Source organism: Grampus griseus (assembly GCF_964374135.1).
Source record: "Grampus griseus genome assembly, chromosome: 11".
Classification (NCBI taxonomy): Eukaryota; Metazoa; Chordata; class Mammalia; order Artiodactyla; family Delphinidae; genus Grampus; species Grampus griseus.
Window position 1 is genome coordinate 41,939,120 of NC_139005.1, and position 17,589 is coordinate 41,956,708.

Genomic DNA, 17,589 nt, shown 5'->3' on the forward strand with positions numbered 1-17,589 from the left:
GTGCTCTGAGGCTCCTGCGACACAATAGATCTTGGCTGGTTTCCCTTTAGCATGATTGTCACGAAGGAAGCCCAGTCCTTGAATAGCTATTTTGTTTGCTTTGGTTTGACCAATCTCTACTGCCAGCAACCTTGTTGGCTAAAATGAACTGGCCCAGAGAGTAGGCTTGGTGGCCTGGGCTGTTGGCTGGAGTGGGGACCGGGGGGCCAAGGCTCGGAAGCTCGAAGGCCTGATGGGCTGGCTCTGTGGGGAAGTTGGCTGCATTGATTGAGAGATGTTTTGTTAGATGAATCTGAGCTTACCTGGGTATGGTTTTTTGTTTTTTTTTTTTGTGGTACGCGGGCCTCTCACTGTTGTGGCCTCTCCCGTTGCGGAGCACAGGCTCCGGACGCGCAGGCTCAGCGGCCATGGCTCACGGGCCCAGGAGCTCCGAGGCATGTGGGATCCTCCCGTACCGGGGCACGAACCCGCGTCCCCTGCATCGGCAGGCGGGCCACCAGCCACTGCGCCACCAGGGAAGCCCCTGGGTATGTTTTTACCATGTTATACGTTCTGAACTTTAATTTCTGAGTGTAACTCTGGCTGCTGTGGTTACGGCTGGTGGTTGTCATGTTGGTTGTGTGGCTGGATTTAAAATAGTGGAAATTGAGAGATTCTTAATGAAAGAAGGGGCAAAGGCCACGGTAAAGGGGCCTGTGGGATGGGGGGATTGTTGTGAGTTTCTTTCAAAACCATCTACCATAGCTACCAAATATGCTATCGGGTGACCAAATACAGTGCCCACGAGGGCTAGGTGGGAAACGTAGGGTGCCCCTCTAAGGGACCTGAGATGGCTGTTGCATGAGGGATTCAGGCCTGATGGTGTCAGATCTTCTGATTGTTCAAGAGGAGATGGAAATCCAGATTTTTATATGAATTCTACTGATTTTAAAATGTAGGATCCATTAAAAAATGGTGTGAGCCAATCCTAACTTCCACCTGTGGCCAACGCTGGCCCATGGGTTGCCAGTTTGTGACCACTGGTGACTGACAGATCTCTGTCTCCAGCTTTAATTCTCTCCTGAGCACCAGAGCCACATACAGAGCTACCTACTATATGCCCATACACCTGGATGTCCCAAGGCATCTCAATTTCTGCTTGTCCAAAGTTGACCTTGCCATCTCTTCCACCTCTGTTCACCCTGGGTCCCTGTTCTCAGTGATGATACAGCAAGCCTCCCATCACCCAGGTCACCTGGGAGTCCTCCTAGCATCCACCTCTAGCATCTGTGCCCTCCTCTCCATGTCCTTGCCACTGTCTTCAGGCCCTTACCTGGACCATTTCCATAGCCTCCTAACCGATGTCCCTGCCTCCAAATCTTCCTTCCAGTCCTTCCTCTGGATCTGCACTTCCAGGACTGTAGCCACTAGTTACCTGTGGCTACAATTGAATTAATTAAAATCAAGTAGAATTTACAACTTCAGTTCTTTAGTCTTAGTAGCCACAGGTGGCTAGTGGCTCCCATATGGGACAGTGCAGATACAGACTATTTCTATCGTTGCAGAAAATTCTATTGGCCAGCATTGCCTTGTAATCACGTTACTGCCTATAATTTCCCTGATTGTCCATTTCCCTCTGGATAAAGTCCAGTCTCCTTAACCTAGTTTATGCCTCCACCCCGTCTAGGTGCACCTGTCCAGCTGCATCCCCCATCTTGTCCCCACATTCACCCTCCGCTCCAGCCACCCCAGCTCCCTGTAGCTCCCTGCCTGTGTCGACATCTTTCTGCCTTCATGCCTGGGCGCCCTTGGTCCTGCAGCCTGGAGCCACTTGTTTACCTGCATAACCCCAGACTCAGCTCAAACACACCTCTTATTTGGGGTTCTGTAGCGCCCACCCCAGGAACCCACACCTGCCAGGTCACGCTCACAAGAGCACAGCTGTACTGCAGCACTCAGCACTCTGGGGACAGTTTGTCTGTCTGTCTCTCTGTGAGTCCGGCTGTGCTTCCTTCCTATCTGCACTCCCCACGTCTAGCCCAGTAGTAGGGGTGGTGATTGGGGGTGGGGTCAGAAGAGACTGGGGAACACAGTCCTGAGAAGCACCTGGAGTTAGCAGGAAGCTTTCACCTGCAAGGACACACCTCACTCACACTGGGCTAAGCAGTGAAGGGAGCTTTTCAGCTCCACCAACTGGTCAGTGTAGAGGAAGGATGGACTTCAGCGCTGGTTTGATGCGGGCTCAGTCTGTCAAGGCCTGGGGAGTCAGTGGTCTCTCTCCAGGCAGATGTGGTGCAGCATCCACCTGCGACTGGCGCCCTCGTGTGGCCCAAGAGGGCACAGCAGCTCCCTGGGCTGTGGCTTCCCGTCCAGGTCCTGGGAGAGAGGGAGGATGGGTTTGGGAGGCTCTCTTAGGAGGGCAAGGAAGCCACTTTCCAAGGAGCCCCACGGCAAAACTCTCCTCGCCCCGTGTTCCCCTTACTATGTTCCCCCGACCCCCCGTACCCCCTAACTTATGCAGTGGTGGGAATGAGGGAGGGCTGTCTGTCTCAGCTTAAAACCCCTTGTCTAAGCTCCCAAGACACCCTGAAAGTGTGCTAGGGAAGTTGAAAGAACCCTCATTTCTTCCCAGGGAAGCTCTGAACCAAAGAAGGTAATCCAGGCCAGAGTCCTTCTCTTCTGATTCCATTAGGCCTTGGGGGACCAGGAAGAAATGAAGGATTCTGGACGGATTAATGGGGACCCGATGACCTCTGGAGCAGGACAGGCACCTTGAAAACGTGGGAATGCTCTTCCTCTGAATCTCATTTGTCTAAACTTCTGGTCCCTGGGAGATGCTCCCGTGCCCCTCTAGGCTGGAGCTTCCTGCAAAGGCACTGGTGGGTGTCTAGCTCCCTCTAATGGGAATCATGAAAAGGAGCCCAATGGGAGGATTCCAGTCAATGTCGGGCCGGACTGCACCCCACTTCCTCCAAGCCATCCCCCACCCCCCAGGGCTTGTAGGGATAGGCAGCCAGGCACTGCTTCCTCTCCCCACCCCACTGAAGCGGGGGACACTCTTTAAGTCTGCAGGACCTAGAACTGCGGCTTTAGGAAGGAAGGTGCAGGGGGGAGGATCCTGCGGGAAGAGGCAGATGTTAGATGGAGAGGGAGGGAGGGAGAGGTAGAGGTGGGAGGGGGTACACTGTGTAGGGAAGTCCCTTCCTTGGAAAGGCCCTCGTCTTTAGGTACATTCCTTAGTGAGCCACAAGGGAAAGTCCAAGTCAGTTGGAGAGTTACCCGTTTTCTCTCAGAAGAGGTAATTCTCTTTTATGTAAATGTTTCAGTAAAGAAATTTGCCTATGGAGTAAATGTGCCTTTGGGGGAGATTTAAGGGACACGGTGGCAAAGGGAGCCAGTGTCACCCCATCTCCTTCTACTTTGCAGCAGAGAGGACGTCAGCTTACATCAGGTCAGGAAGCCCACAGGGCGATTGATGGCTCTAGAGATGACACAGCAATAGCAGGAAAAATAAATCAGGGGACACGTGCTGGGGAGATGAGAGACCCCACCTTCTGCAGGTGCCTGAGAGGAGGGGCATGGGTCCAGCAAACTCCTTCCTTGTCATCTGTGCCGGGTACGGTGCCCTGGATCTCAGCATCCATCCCCTCTTCTTTCAATGCGCCCTTTGCACTGTGGAGGCCAGAAAGCCAAAAACCGCCCTTCTCAGACTCCCTTCAGCTAGAGTGCATTAGGTAGAGCCAAAGAGATGCACCTGTGCAAGACTTGGAAGGCGGAGGTGCCGTGGGGGCCATTGCTGAAGCAATTCCCGCTCTGTGGGTGGTGACTTGGTGGTATGTTGGTGTGTCCTTGAACTCAACAATTCCACTGGAAGCCTCCAGCTTCCTGCCTCCACCCATGCTTTTATGAGCATCTAATTCCCTGAATCCCACCCCCTTTTCTTAACCTAGATTGGCTTGTTTCCTACACTGCTGATACAGTAAGTATTCAGAGGAGGCTGGTTTGAATGGAAAACAATGCTGAATCCGCTCCTAACATCTTTGGCTCTAAAAGAGAGAGGGCGACCCCAGACTGGGGGATAGGAGTGGGAGGGACCCTCAGAGGGACAGCGTTGGCCAGGAGTCCTGTTTCTCAGAAGCCAGTGGGATGTGGGGCAGTGGGTATAGGTGGGGGTGAGGCAGACGCTTGTGAGAGGACCAGCTAAATGGTGACATTGCCAAGTTTACCCCTGGACCTTAGGACCCCCCCTTCTTTCCTTCCCTCCCCCTTCCCGGGCATCCAGTAAGGATGGACTTCCGGTGTAACACAATGGCCCAGGTGCTCCCTCTTCCTCTCTTAGCCACTGCTGCTCTCTGGAAAGACCTGGTGAGCCCACCTGCCGACCCTGAGGCATAAGGAGGGTCAGGCCTATAGCACAGTCCCCATGGAGGCTGGGGCTGGGCGGGGGGCGGGGGGCTTGTTTTAGAATAAAGTCACTTCAAGATCAATTCTCCAGGGGAATTCTGGGCATCCGCTATGGGAAGGGGAGTTATTTTTTGACATTAGAACACTCTGGAATCATACAGGTAAGTCGACTGAAGAGATACCCTCAGGTGTTATGGGACGAGGCAGCTTAAAATATGGCCCCCAGTTCTTTGACACTCCTGCCGTTGAAGTGGGATCTATGTCCCCTCCCTAAAAGTGGGTAGGCTTGAGACCACTTCACCAACAGGCACAGTGGACGCAATGCCATATGATATCTAAGGTTAGGTCATAAAAACCAGGCAGCGCTGGCCTGGGCCTCTGGGAACGCTGCTTTCCCGATGACCCTCTCCGGACACTTCCTCTTGGGACCCAGCTGTCATGCTGTGAACAGCCACGTGGAGAGGCCTGCGTGGACCCTCCAGTTGACAGTGGCAGCCCAGGTCGGCTTTTGAATCGTCTGGTCCAGACACGTGAAGAAAGAAGCTGGAGTGAGGATGATTCTAGCCCCGGACGTCCATCTGAGTCACCCTCGGCCCCTCGGGTCCTCCGCACTGAGGCCGCAGCCTCCACCCCCAACACACCCTGTCCCAGCGCCCTGACCCCTGGACTCTGTAAGCACAATAAACCGGGTGCTATTTATGCTACTAAGTTGGAGGAGGTCTGAAACGTTGCGGCAGCTGACTGCAGCCTGGGTCACTGCCCACACGAGGGCCCTTCTCCCGTGGGGTCCCCGCCACGCCCCGCACCCAGTGGGTTTTTGGGGGAACCAGGCCTCAGTAGGGCTGCGAAGCCCCACGGTGCTTGGTGAGCCCTGCCGACCGACGGTCACAACCTGTCACGCAGACCTGGGGGATCTGAGCTCAGACGCCAGGCAGGCTTACCAAGGCATTTCCTGCAGACACGGGTCTCTCCCGCTCGAGAACAGCGTGTCTGCATTTGGTTCAGTGGTGAACAATTCTCATTTCTGTCAGGGCAGCAAAGACTCTGGAGCAGGCAGACCTGGATTTGAGACTGGCTCCCCCTCTCAGTGCCTCTGAGCCCTTGTGCAGGTTTGGTCATGTCTCTGAGCCTCAGTTTCCCCATCTGCCAAACAGGGACAGCGTGTAGGTCCTTGCAAGGTTGCTGTGAGGATGAGGTAATGCGTGAAAAGCCTCAGTGGGAACAGCCATCCTTCTCCTTGGGAACCAGCCTCAGGGAGACTGCTTGGTTGAACCCAGCACCCAGGGACAAAAGACGGTGGCTTTTCACCTGCGTTCCCAGGTTCCCTGGGGTATTAGTTGGGCTATCCATTCTCCATGCATCAGAGACTCAAAATGTCAGTGACTTAAGCAGATGGAACTTGGTTTTCTGTCCCGAACCGTCCTGGTAGGAACATCGAGGACCGGCATAGCAGCTGCAGAGCATCAGGTCTCAGGCTTTTTCTGTCTTGCTGCTCTACACGCTGACAGGCGAGCTCCATCCACGTTGACTTGCCAACCCCACCTCTGGCTTCCAGCCAGCGGGAGGGGACGAGACAGGGAGAGGGTGTCTCCCCAAAGTGGAGGCTGGACTCATGACCTCCACTCACATCCTGTTGGCTGTCCTATTGCATGACCACGGCCAGCTGCCCGGGGTGCTGGGAAACACCAGGGCGCCCATGTGCCCAGTGACAAATCAGGGCTCCACTGCTTCTACAGAAGGGGAGAGCAGACGTGGGGGGGCGAAGGAAGTGTCCGCCGCACTAGGCAAGGGGGCGTGGTGTCGTCCCCAACCATCCTTCTGCCCGCCTTTCCAACCGGCTCAGCTGTTGAGGGCAGTGAGCCGGGAGCAGCACTGCAGACACGGAAAGACTAGAGCCTGCTCTCGGGGAACACGATTTTTCACAAACCGAAGCCCGTGGAGGATGTTTAGGCCACAGCTTTGAAGGGCTGAGCCATCCATCCAGGCCTGGGGCTCCGAGTTCTGGCCAGTCCGTCCTTGGACCATGCTGGTCTCTCTCGGATGACTCTCCCTCCCTGAGTGTGGCTTAGTGCGGTGCCCTTGACGTTGGCCAAGAGTCACACGAAATACACTTTCCTTTTGCTGCAAAAATAGTATTTCAGGACGTAGTCAGTGGATCACAGCACTCAGCGTTCCCTATACCAAGGACCATGTGAGCAACTTTCACTTGAGTTTATTATAAGGGAAAAACTCTGTTCCCACTGAGAAAGGAGGCTGCTTCCTGCAGATAGTAACAGACCAGCTTTCCTTTTCCGCCCTGGCTGCCCGGACGCTTAATCACAGCATCTGTGGCCACTCGGTCAGCCTTGTATAATCTCTGTTTCCTGCGGGCCCAGCATTTTAGTTCTCTGTGTTGGTCTTACTGCTACGTCTTTAATACATGCTTTAATACACGTCTTTAAGAATGCCTTCTGCATTCTCTCTAGAAAGAAGCAGGCTATCATTAATGATAAAATAGAAAAATAAGGCCCCTTGATTGGGAAGAAAACAAAGCTGGTGGGACTATGGAGGGTAGTCCCATTGCTGTACTTGGGTGTTAGTGTTGACTCGATTTTCCCAGCAGCTGGGGCAGAAAGACGTTGGTTACAAGGCTGTCCTCAGAAAGAAGGAAACAGAGCAGTGTTGTGAGAGAGGCAAAGCAGGGAGCAGTTAGCTGATGGGAGGGGCTCCTGTAATGGTTCAGGGTGTGGGCAGGAACCTGGCTACTGATCTCAGCTCCATCACTCAGAAGCTGTGTGACCCTTGGCAAATCACTTAACCTCTCTGTGCATCAGTATAATAGCAATAACAGCTGGCTTCTGGTTGCATTGCTTCGATCTCTGCTTCTGCCTTCATATCACCTTCTCCTTCTCTATGTATCCATGCCTCCTTTTCCGAAACTTTAAAAAACATTTTTTTGTTTAATTTTTATTTTATTTTTTATTTTTGCACCACGCAGTATGTGGGATCTTAGTTCCCCAACCAGGGATCGAACCTGCGCCCCCTGCAGTGGAAGCACAGAGTCTTAACCACTGGACCGCTACGGAAGGCCCTTCTCTCTTATCAGGACAGCTGTCGTTGGCTTTAGAGTCCACCTGGATAATCCAGGATGATCTCACTTTAAGATCCTTAATTATATCTGCAAAGACACTTTTCCCAAATAAGGTCAGATTCACAGATTCGCATATCTTTTGGGGGCCACCATTCAATCTACTACAAGGACTAAAGTTTGGATCTAAGCAATGCATCTCTTGTGGTGAGACCAGTCCTTAGCGAGTAGATGGGTGGGGGGGATTTTTTGGGTGGCAGGAAAGGGCTCAGTGGGCTCCTAAAAGCTCCACCTCATAGAGGCAGCTTTCCAGGGAGCTGCCCCTGGCTCCTATGGGCGGGCTTGGGCTTCTTGTCCTGCATCTCTTGTGGCCCCTCAGGGCCCAGTGGGTGCTGCGCACACACTGCTTTGGGCTGGTTAACTCCCACCTCCTCTGGTGGGGTGGGTGGGCGGGCGGGAGGGTCAGCCACATGACTCCTGACCCTGCACAGACTCACTGACAGAGACAGACCCGAAGGGGCAATCCTTTCTCCCTCTGCTCGCCCCTCCCAGCACAGGCCTACGCCGCCAGCTCACTGGTCAGCTTCAGTTGCTCCCTGCTCCGAGCACCTAGCACACAGCTGCAACTCTGATGGGGCACTCTCCTGCTCAAACACCTGCCATGGCTCCCCACTCCTCCTGAGTCAAGTCTAGACCCACTCCAGGCCTGCCACTATGGCAAACCAAACTACCTGTCCCGCCTGAGAATCCAGGATTCTTTTTCTAAAATCCATCTTTTTCTTGCTGTTCCCTAAACCTACCCCTGGATCCTCTCCCTCTGGGCTTTTCCTGACCCTGTTCCCTCCTTCTGGAATGAGTCTCTTCCTTCCAGCAGCCAACCTCTAGTGCTCTTAAAGGCCCAGCTCTATGCCTCTTCCTCCTGGCAGCCCTCCCAGATTTTCCAAGGTAGACGTGATCATTTTGTATTCCTCCTTCCCTCTTATGGCAGCTCCCACTCCCCATCTTGTCCTGTTGCTGTTTATGGTCAGAACTCATTTCCGAAAGGGTCACCTCTTTGCTGGAAGGAGCCATGCCTAGCTCACTTTTGGATTCCCAGCACCTCACACAGTGTTTAGCTCATAGTAAGTGCTTACTAACTATTTTTCAAATGAGTGAAACATCCATTGTAGTTCTTTCACATTAAGCTTCGGTAGCTCAAGGGGCAGAGTTCTCAGGGTAGAGCTGCATGCAGCTTCCTGGCCTCAGGGCTTGGTTTTATTCTCTGGGTGGCTGGTGTGGGGGTCAGAAACTGAAATTTCCCTAGGGGCCTGCCTCCAGGGTTGTTTCACTGTGGTTCATTGTGGGTACAACTGGGCGATAATAGAGTTGGTTTCAAACATTGGGAAGTTTGTCTAAAAGAATTAATACGTTTTAAATAAAATATTTCATATCTATAAAAAATTATAGACAAAGTTTAACAAATAGTAAAATGAACATCCATGTACCCACCCCCATCCTAAGGAAAAGAATGTTGCCAGTATTGTGAGTGATACCCCCTTACATGCATCCCCCAGTAAGGTCTCTGTTTCAAGTCTACCTAACTCCAGAATCAGGGACAATCTAACAGTGCTCAGGGACTGTACGAAGCTGTCTGTCAGAGCATCAGATTGCAGAACTCTTAAAGTCACCTGTGTTCATATAAAAAGGGCTTGGGACCCCCCCCCCCCCCGCAAAGAAACAATAACGTTTTAGGGACACAGTTCTACAGGGAGCCGTCTTCTGATTGGCAACTAGATGAAGCAGGTGTGCAGTCATCATTACAGTACTCAACCCACGTGGTGGGAGGTGGGAGGTGCCTGACGTCCTAATAGGATCTTTTTTTTGCAGTTAGTCCCTCTGGGTCCCTACCAGGCGGGGGCGCCCACCGCGGCGGCACTTAAACCTCTGCAATGCATGTTTCTGCCCCTAGATGGCGCCAGAGGACTGTGCCTCGTCCCACCTGCGCGGGCCATTTTGGGGAGAAGAGGCATTTTGTATTTTGGAGATGATGGAAGAGAGAAACCCTTTAAACTGAGAAGCGAAACTCTGGCCAACACTTAAAACAGGCAGTTAGTTGCTAACTCCAGCAGCCTGCTCCTCTGAGCATGAACTCTGGTTCACCATAGTGTCTGCAGGACTTTGGGCCAATGCATAGGTGAATGTAATTAACAGAGCCCAGCTTTGAGGGCTTTTGGGACAACTAAATGATTTTATTTCACATAAAGTGCACTGGAACATTGTCTGGCACATAGTAAGTGCTCAATAAAATTCGCTGTTCTTTTCCTTTTCAATTTGTATTGCAGGGACTTGTCACGTGACCGAAGGGCAAGGAAACCAGCATACTGTTTGCCTCTGCACCCCAAGTGCCTGGCACAGAGCAGGTGCTTAGTAAGCCATTTCTGTCCCCCCCTGGCCCCATCTCATGGAGGAGGGAGCCGCTGTGTTCCACGTGGCTTCAGAGAAGTCCAGGCAGGGACTAACAGGGAGGTGAATGGTGTCTGGCTAAGCTGTCCAAGCATGGGCTGGGTTTCCTGGTGAGAGGGTGAGCTCCTGAGCCCTGGAGATATGAAAGCTGAGGGCACCTGCTACACAGGATGCAGCAGAGGGGACCCTGGTTGAAGGCGGGACTTGGTGGCCCTGCCTGGTGGTCACGTTTCTAAGTGAAATGCAAATTAAGTATTGCTGAAGCCCTCACCTCCCTGAGGTTGTAAGAGAGACAGGAAGGGCTGGGGAGGCCTGAGGGCAACAGGAGAAGCTCCCTCGTCAAGGGTGGGAGGGGTGAGGGAGAGGGGAGAGAAGGGAGGGCCAGGGCCAGGTTTTTATACTCCCCACAGCATCTAGAACGTAGTGGATGCCCCATAATTGTTTATTAAATGAATGAATGAAAAGTGTTACATGTGGGGTCAGCACGGAGAAGGGGCACCTCACTCAGCCTCACCGAGAAGGCACCTGGGAGCCAGGTCTGCAAAGGCCAGCAGGCAGGAGTCAGCTCACAAAGGGCCTCGTACTATGCCAGGCATTACCCTGAGTGGTCGGGGTGGGATGTGCCTCTGTTCCAATCTATCTGTCTGACCCTGGGCGGATAATTTAACCTCTCTGACCCTCAGTCTCCGCCTCCTACTATGATAGGAATAATATAGAATACAGTATAGCATAGAGGACATGGTACAGTATAGGGCATAGTAATGATAGTATAGGGTGTATTTGGTGTCTGGGCTGGCAAGAGGATGGAAGTCTGTGTACGAGGTGTCTGGCAAGAGAGGGGGGAGGGAGACAGTGGATGGAGCAGGCTCAGGGCCAGTCCCACCAGCCTGGAGGGCTGCTGTGGGGTCCTTTCAGAGAGAGGGGTTCAGGGGATTGGCACCAGGGGATGAAGGAGCCTCGTTTTTTTTTTTTTTTTTTTTTTTTTTTTTGGCCGCGTTGGGTTTTTGTTGCTGAGCGCGGGCTTTTCTCTAGTTGCGGCGAGCGGGGGCTACTCTTGGTTGCGGTGCACGGGCTTCTCATTGCGGGGGCTTCTTTTGTTGCGGAGCCTGGGCTCTAGGCGTGCGGGCTTTAGTAGTTGCGGCACGCCGGCTCAGTAGTTATGGCACACGGGCTCTAGAGCGCAGGCTCAGTAGTTGTGGCTCACGGGCTTAGTTGCTCCGCGGCACGTGGGATCTTCCCGGACCAGGGATCGAACCCGTGTTCCCTGCATCGGCAGGCGGATTCTTAACCACTGCACCAGCAGGGAAGCCTGGAGCCTCATTTTTTTGAAGGCCTCTGAGGTTCTGGGCCTAAACAGTGTGACCTTGAGGCCTGGGGAGCATGATGGTTAGAGAGGGAAGCGTTGCCTCCCGCCCCCAATTATTCCTCCTCAGCACCCTGCCGCAGACCCACGTAAGGCTCTGAGGTCTGAGACTCAGCGGGCCACGGGTGGGGGATGGAGAGCTGTCCAGAGCAGCGTTCTCACGGATGACACTGGCCACTGAGGCAGGGTGCCTTGACATGTGCCTGTCTGTGGGGAAGGCAGCATCCCTGGGGGCCCTGGAAGTACCTTGGGGGCCACATGGGTGGGGCCCAGGAGCCCCTCTGATTTGGGCACTGATGTCAAAGTGGCCAGTTTTCACCCCCAGGCTGGTGAGGCCACCTAGCGCAGTGCCTAGCACTTAGTAAGTGCTCAATAAACGGAGTTAATACTATCTATGTCCTCAGTGCGTTCTTAGGAGGGCTCTGCAGGGGACTGAGGCCCAGGCAGAGGGAGGCTGGTCAGGTAATGACAAGTACAAGAACAGGAAGGGACCCTAGGAGCAGCTAATCCACACCAAGCCCATTGAGAGACTTGCCCAAGGATGGGTCAGAAGCCAGAGAGGGGACCAGCGCTGTAATGAATGTCCCCGCCTCCCTGCCATGTCCACGGACTCTCCAGACCACCTCCTGCTGGTCTCCACAGGATGGCGCTCAGGTCCCTCAAGGCCTACATGACCAAGACAAGTCCTTCAGCCACTGTCCCAGACCTGTTCTCACCTGTAGCTCTGACCATCACCCAGCCGGTGCCAGAAATCTGGGAGGCCCATTCGACTCTCCCTTCTCCACCCCGGGCCTGATTCATCACCAAGTCCAAGGCAGAAACCCACACTCCACCCACCCATCAGCCTCAGGCCCTGCTGTTCTCCCCTCCATGTTTGTGCTAATGCGGTCCCCAGGCCCGCCCTTTCCTCTTCTCTGCTCCTTGCTCACCCCCTCCGACTTGACCCTGGGCGCTCAGGGAGGTCGAGGAATGGTGGGCGGGCAGGGATCCTGGGGCACGCAGGACTCCTCCTTCTGGCCTGGTGCCTGGATTGGGTCCCTGTGCCCTGCCTGTCCCACAATGGTCAGCTGGGGGCGCTAGTGCGCCACGGAATATTTTCACGCCGGCTGCGAGTGGGGGCGGGGAGACGCTGGAGCCTCTCTGGGTGGCGGCGGGGCTGGTGCAGCCGGTCTGGTTGGTCTGCATGTGGACAGTGGGGGCGGAAGCGGGGGCGGGTTTGAGGTGCGTGGGTGCGTTCCACGGTGCTGGGTTGACACTTGGAATGTGAGGGGTGGGGCGGGGCATCAGTCGCTTACGGGCTGTGGAGGAGCCCTGGGGTACTGGCTGCTCCCCCAGGCCCGGGGACCCCGCTGTCGGGTTTCAACGATTTAGGTGAAAGTCTGGCCTCGGCTCTGCCACCCTCCTGGCCCTTCCCCCGGGGACCCTACTCACACCCACTTGTGGCAAGTCTTTAGTTCTTTGGAGGGTGGGCTTTGAGATCTAATTCCCACTCTGCCACGTAGGCAGTCCCTTACCTTGTTGTAGCCTCAGTGTCCCAGTAAGTAAAATGGGGACAGTAACATCAATGTCACAAAACTGTCGTGACAACTGGAGCTCCAGGTGGGAAGCGCTAGCCCCCAGCTGCCACCCAGTGGCCTGAAGCCGGGTGGGGAGGGATGGAGGTGTCAGACAAGACCACCGTGAAATCACAGCCCCATCTCCTCCAAGAGGAGTCCCCTTCCGGGAAGCCCAGGCCCAGACCACTGTGCTCAGTCTCTGAGGGCACGTCCACCTCCCCTGTCCTGCAGCTTTGTGCTGGGTCTTTGCCACCCCTGATCTCCTGCTTCCCAAGGGCACAGAGCATCCGGCCACAGCTTTCCGTCCCTGGCGAGGCAGGCAGGAGATGGGCCTGCTTGAGAGGAGTCCTGGCTGCCTTTGAGCTGGTGCTTGAGGGACAGATAGGGTTTGCTTCCTGTCTGGAAGTGGAGGGGGGGCTCTCCAGGCTGTGGGGCAGCTGAGCAAAGCCAGGAGGCTGACACCGCATGGCCTCTCTGGAGAGCGTAAGGGGCCAGCGTGGCCCGGGCAGGGGCAGGTGGAGAGCAGCAGGGGTCTGGATGCTGGGATGGGTGGGTTGACACTCTGTGGGAGTCCTGGCGTGAATTCCACGGGCAGCAGGGGAGCTGTGGGGAGACTCTGGGTAGCCCGGACCCCCGGGCGAGGGAGGGCTGGGTCCCTCTGCTGAGCACGGGAAGGGCAGGGTCAGAGCCAGTGAGAGAAGCAGGGGTGGGAAAGAGTGGGCGCCAGGCCAGAGGCGCCTGGGTCCAGACCTGGCTGGTGCCCGGAGGGAAGGAGAGGAGAAGATCCTTCTCCCCTTGGACTGCGTTATAGGGAATCAGGTTGGATGACTGCAAGAGCTTCCAGGGCCGAGGTCTGGGGAGGCCCTGTCCCGGGGGGCCTGGTCCTGCCTTCCCCATCCCTGAGTCCCCTGCGTCTTCTAGCTCCCACTGCTTCCAGAGGCCCCGCACGCTCATCCAGGCTTCTGGAGCGAGCCCTGGACCGGCTGAGGCCTGACGTGGGGCAAGGAATTTACCCCCTAACCCTCCTAGGTGAGGTGTGATGCGTTACGACCTCTCAGGGTCTCCCTTGCCCACTGTGGTGGGGGGCGTGGAGCCGCAGCTCCTGATGGGCCCACTCAGGGCCAGGTCTTCTGACAGGGAGTGGCAGGCTAAGGAAAGGACCCACTCAGGATCATGCTGCCACCATGGGTGCAGGGTCTCTGGGGTGCAGGGCTGAGTGGGTGAGAGAAGGCTGTGGCGGCCTGAGGGGTTCGGGGTGCTTGGGCCTGCTTGAGAGACGTCCTGGGGAGTCTTGTGACAGGAACTGCAGCATGAAGGCCTCAGGCTGGAGCTGAGGGAGAGACCTCATCTGGCCGCAGCAGCGACCTTGGAGTCTGGGAGGTGCTGAGTGCGCTTGTTTACTGGGTGGCAGGTCCTGGCTTGCTGGGAATGCGGCCTGGGCCTGGGGGCAGGAGATGGCGGCTGATACCAGCCAGGCATCCCTGCTCCCTCTCCCCCCGACTGCAGAGGGAGGGCCTCGAACTCAGCCTACTGGGCCTATAGACCAGGGACAGGGGGTAGGGGTGCTGGCACAAGTCTCAGGGGCCTGGGTTTGACTCCCTTCCCCGAGGTGTGGGTACCCCAGGGTCTGGGGTAGAGGAGTGGGCTGGGGGCTGTACTGCGGTGGGTTTCTGGGCCGGGTGGGCACAGTGAGCCCTTGGACTGCTCTGAGCAGAGCCCCCACTTCAGCTGGGAGGACAGGCGTGCTAGGGCAGGCCCAGAGTCTGAATGACGCCCTCCCCACCCCACACAAGTCCTCACATGGGGCCACTGGGTGCAGGGCTCACGGTACTGGCAGAGTGCTTGCCGTTCTTACTGGGGGCACGTCCTGTCCACAGCCCCTGCCCTTTTACCTCGACTCCCAGCCTGGGCATGTGGGACCTGACCCACTACCCTGGACGTATGCCCCACCTGACACTCCAGGGCTCAGCAGGGGTCTCTGATTGTCAGAAAATGGACACAGGGTGGGCTTAATGGGGGTGGGTGGGGTGGAAGTGGGCTTGTGGGGAGGTTGGGGTTTGGGGAGCTTGGGGTAGGGTCGGTGGTGAGAGTAGAGACAGGGCGTGGGGTGCTACTGGGATGTGGAATACGGGTTAGGATTAAGGGAGGGCCTGGGAAGGCAGAGTTTGGAGGAATGTTGTAGGTTTGGGGCTGCAGTTGGGCTGACATTGGAATTTCGGGCAAAAGTCTGAGAGTGGGTGCAGGTCAGAGCCGGGGTTTGGGATGGGATTGCTTTAGGGCTGAGTTTTGCAAAGGGGGTAAGTTTTGGGCATAGGGAAGCACCCAGGTTTGGAGTGAAGTTGATTGGGGGTAAGGTTGGGTACGGGTCACACTTGGCCTTAGGGTTGGGGTAAGCGCAGTGTCAATCCGGCCATGGGTCCAGGGTGGGGGTGGGGCAAGCCCGGGTGAGCGTCGCGCACAGTTTGGGGTTACTTTGGGCTGCGTTGGGGTCGGGCATGGTCGCAGCTGGTTGAGGGTTTTAGGGATTTGGTTGTCTGCCCTGTGGTGTCCTGCTGGGTCTGTCCTCTCCCTTTCCGGTGAACTGCGCTCGGCTAAGGCCTCGGCTGGAGACTCCAGGTGGTGGCAGGACCTCCTCCACCGTCTGTGCTCAGGCGGGGGCCCAAGGAGGTGGCATTCTGCAGCTGAGCCCCAGACTCTCTAGGGCCTGGGTATAGCTGAAGCAGGGGCCCCATGCCACACTGGGCTGGCCTGGGGTTTGGGGCTCCTCCCTGCCCGTGAAGGCCACCCACCTGCTCCCTGCCCTCCTGCCTGGGCGTCTTCTCTCACTCTGGACACTTGTCTGGGAACCTCTGTTCCTTCTTTGAGCCACTGGTGGTCGGGGAGATGGAGGGTCTTATCACGGTGAGCCCTGGCCCCTTTTCTGACCACCCTGACTCCCAGGCTAAGGTGGGGAAACCACTCCTCACCTGGCCTTAACCAGAGTGGTCGTTGGAAGGCCTGGCCATCTCACCTTGTCACAATTCCCACACATTTCAGGGCCAGACTTGGGATCCCAGGGTCAGGCCTGTGACTCTGCTGCCTGGGGTGAGTGAAGTCTGGGGGCCCAGAGGTGGGCTGATGGTCCTGGTCTAGACCTGAGACCTGTCTGTGAGTCAGCTGCGCCCAGGCGTGCCCCTAACCCTAACCCCTGACCCCAAGCCCCCTCCCTCCCTCATCAGCGGGAGAGGCTGCCTCTGCTCTCCACTGCAGATCCCTTGGGGTGGGGCCCGCTGGGAGGCATGTGGGTACCTGGCTGGGTGTGTTTGCGTGTGACTCATCCTGGATGCCAAGGCTCTGAGTTGGTGGCTTTGTTCTCCCACTGGCTGGGTAGGGTCTGTGCCATAGCCCCGAGTCACCAGGGTGTGGCCCAGCGGGCCTGGTGGCACTTTGGACACACAGATGGCACTGGGGCCAGGACATGCCGACCTGGGGGGCGGAGGGCCCTGCCTCGCATGGGCCCTGTCCTCAGTGCTTTCTCCCCGGTGGTGCTGTGAGCCCCTCCTGAGGTGCTCCTCGGTGACCAAGTGCCCTGTAGCCCTGGGGCTCCGTCCGGTTAGGGCCTGGAGGGGCTGAAGTGGTTTGGTGTCCGCAGACACAGCCAGAGACCCTGGGGAGCACACTGACCCTTCCTCAGCTGCCCAGTAAAGGCCATTGGCAGGCCATCATGTGCTACTATCCAAACTGTCAGCCCAGCGGGCCCTTAAAACAACTCCGGGAGGAGGAAACCATCACTCCCACTTTACAGAGACAAAACCGGGGATTAGAGAGGCTCATAGATGCCCAAAGTCACAGAGCTAGTGAGAGGCCAGCCGGCCTTAAGGCCCCTCATCGGGTGTTCAGTGGGGCCTGCCCTGTGCCGGGTGTGGGACATTAGTGATGGGGGCCTGGCCCCGGTCCTCCACTTCCGTCCAGTTTGTCACTGGGACCCCCGGACGCCACTCCTCACTCAGAGTCAGGCAGGGGCCCCACAGGGCCCGGTGAGTGAGCAGCCCTGTTGCCCCTCCCAGCCACCGGCCCTGGGTCCTGCATCCCTCCATGCCTCCGAAGATGCAGACAGACATGGCCCTGCTGGACTCCCGGGCCGTGCCCAGCCTGCTTCCTCTGGGCAAGAGGCAGGAGGCCCTGGGCCCCTGATGGGCAGCTCCCTCCTTGGGGAACCAGGCCTCACTGCCCTCAGGGAAGGATAGAAAGTGCAGTTCCCACACAGCCACCAACCTCCCGCCTCCTGCCCCCCACCTCCCCCTGCAGGTGCTGTGTGTGTGTCTGGGTGTGAGTGCGAGAGGGCAAGAGAGCCAGACTGGCTGTAAGTCAGAGGTGAGGGGGAAGCAGTGCAGGTTAAGCGCAGGTAGACAACCCCTTCCCCCCCGGAGGGGCGAGGGTGGGAACCCAGGGATCGTGGTTCCCAGGCCAGGCTTGGGTCCTCAGACGTGCCTGTATGCTGTCTGGCTCTCTGACAGGCCAGGGGGCTGCTTGGGACCTGCTGCTCCCAGGGAGGGCTATTCAGGTGTCCTTGGGTGGGTGAGTAGGCACGGCTCCAAGAACAAGCCTCAACTCCTCCACCCACAGCCCCACCTAGTTCGGTCAGAAGCTGTTTGAGGGAGAAGAGAAAGTACCTTACAAGGTAACAAATGCTGTCTGCCAGGTGGAGGCCAGGCTACCTCCCTGCTTCCGGGCCTCCCCGCCCTTCTCAGGAAGAAGCTGGCTTCTGTGGTATCCCAGTCCTGGCCTTGAGCCCAACA

At 56.5% G+C, this 17,589-nt stretch overlaps 1 protein-coding gene across 1 annotated transcript in view; it reads left to right on the plus strand.

Annotated features, from left to right (window-relative positions):
• The window catches only part of SMIM41 (small integral membrane protein 41), a gene marked incomplete at its 5' end in the record, with an annotated part of 42,869 nt that overhangs the window by 13,926 nt on the left and 11,354 nt on the right, over window positions 1–17,589 (plus strand). The gene's annotated exons all lie outside the window — the stretch shown is intronic.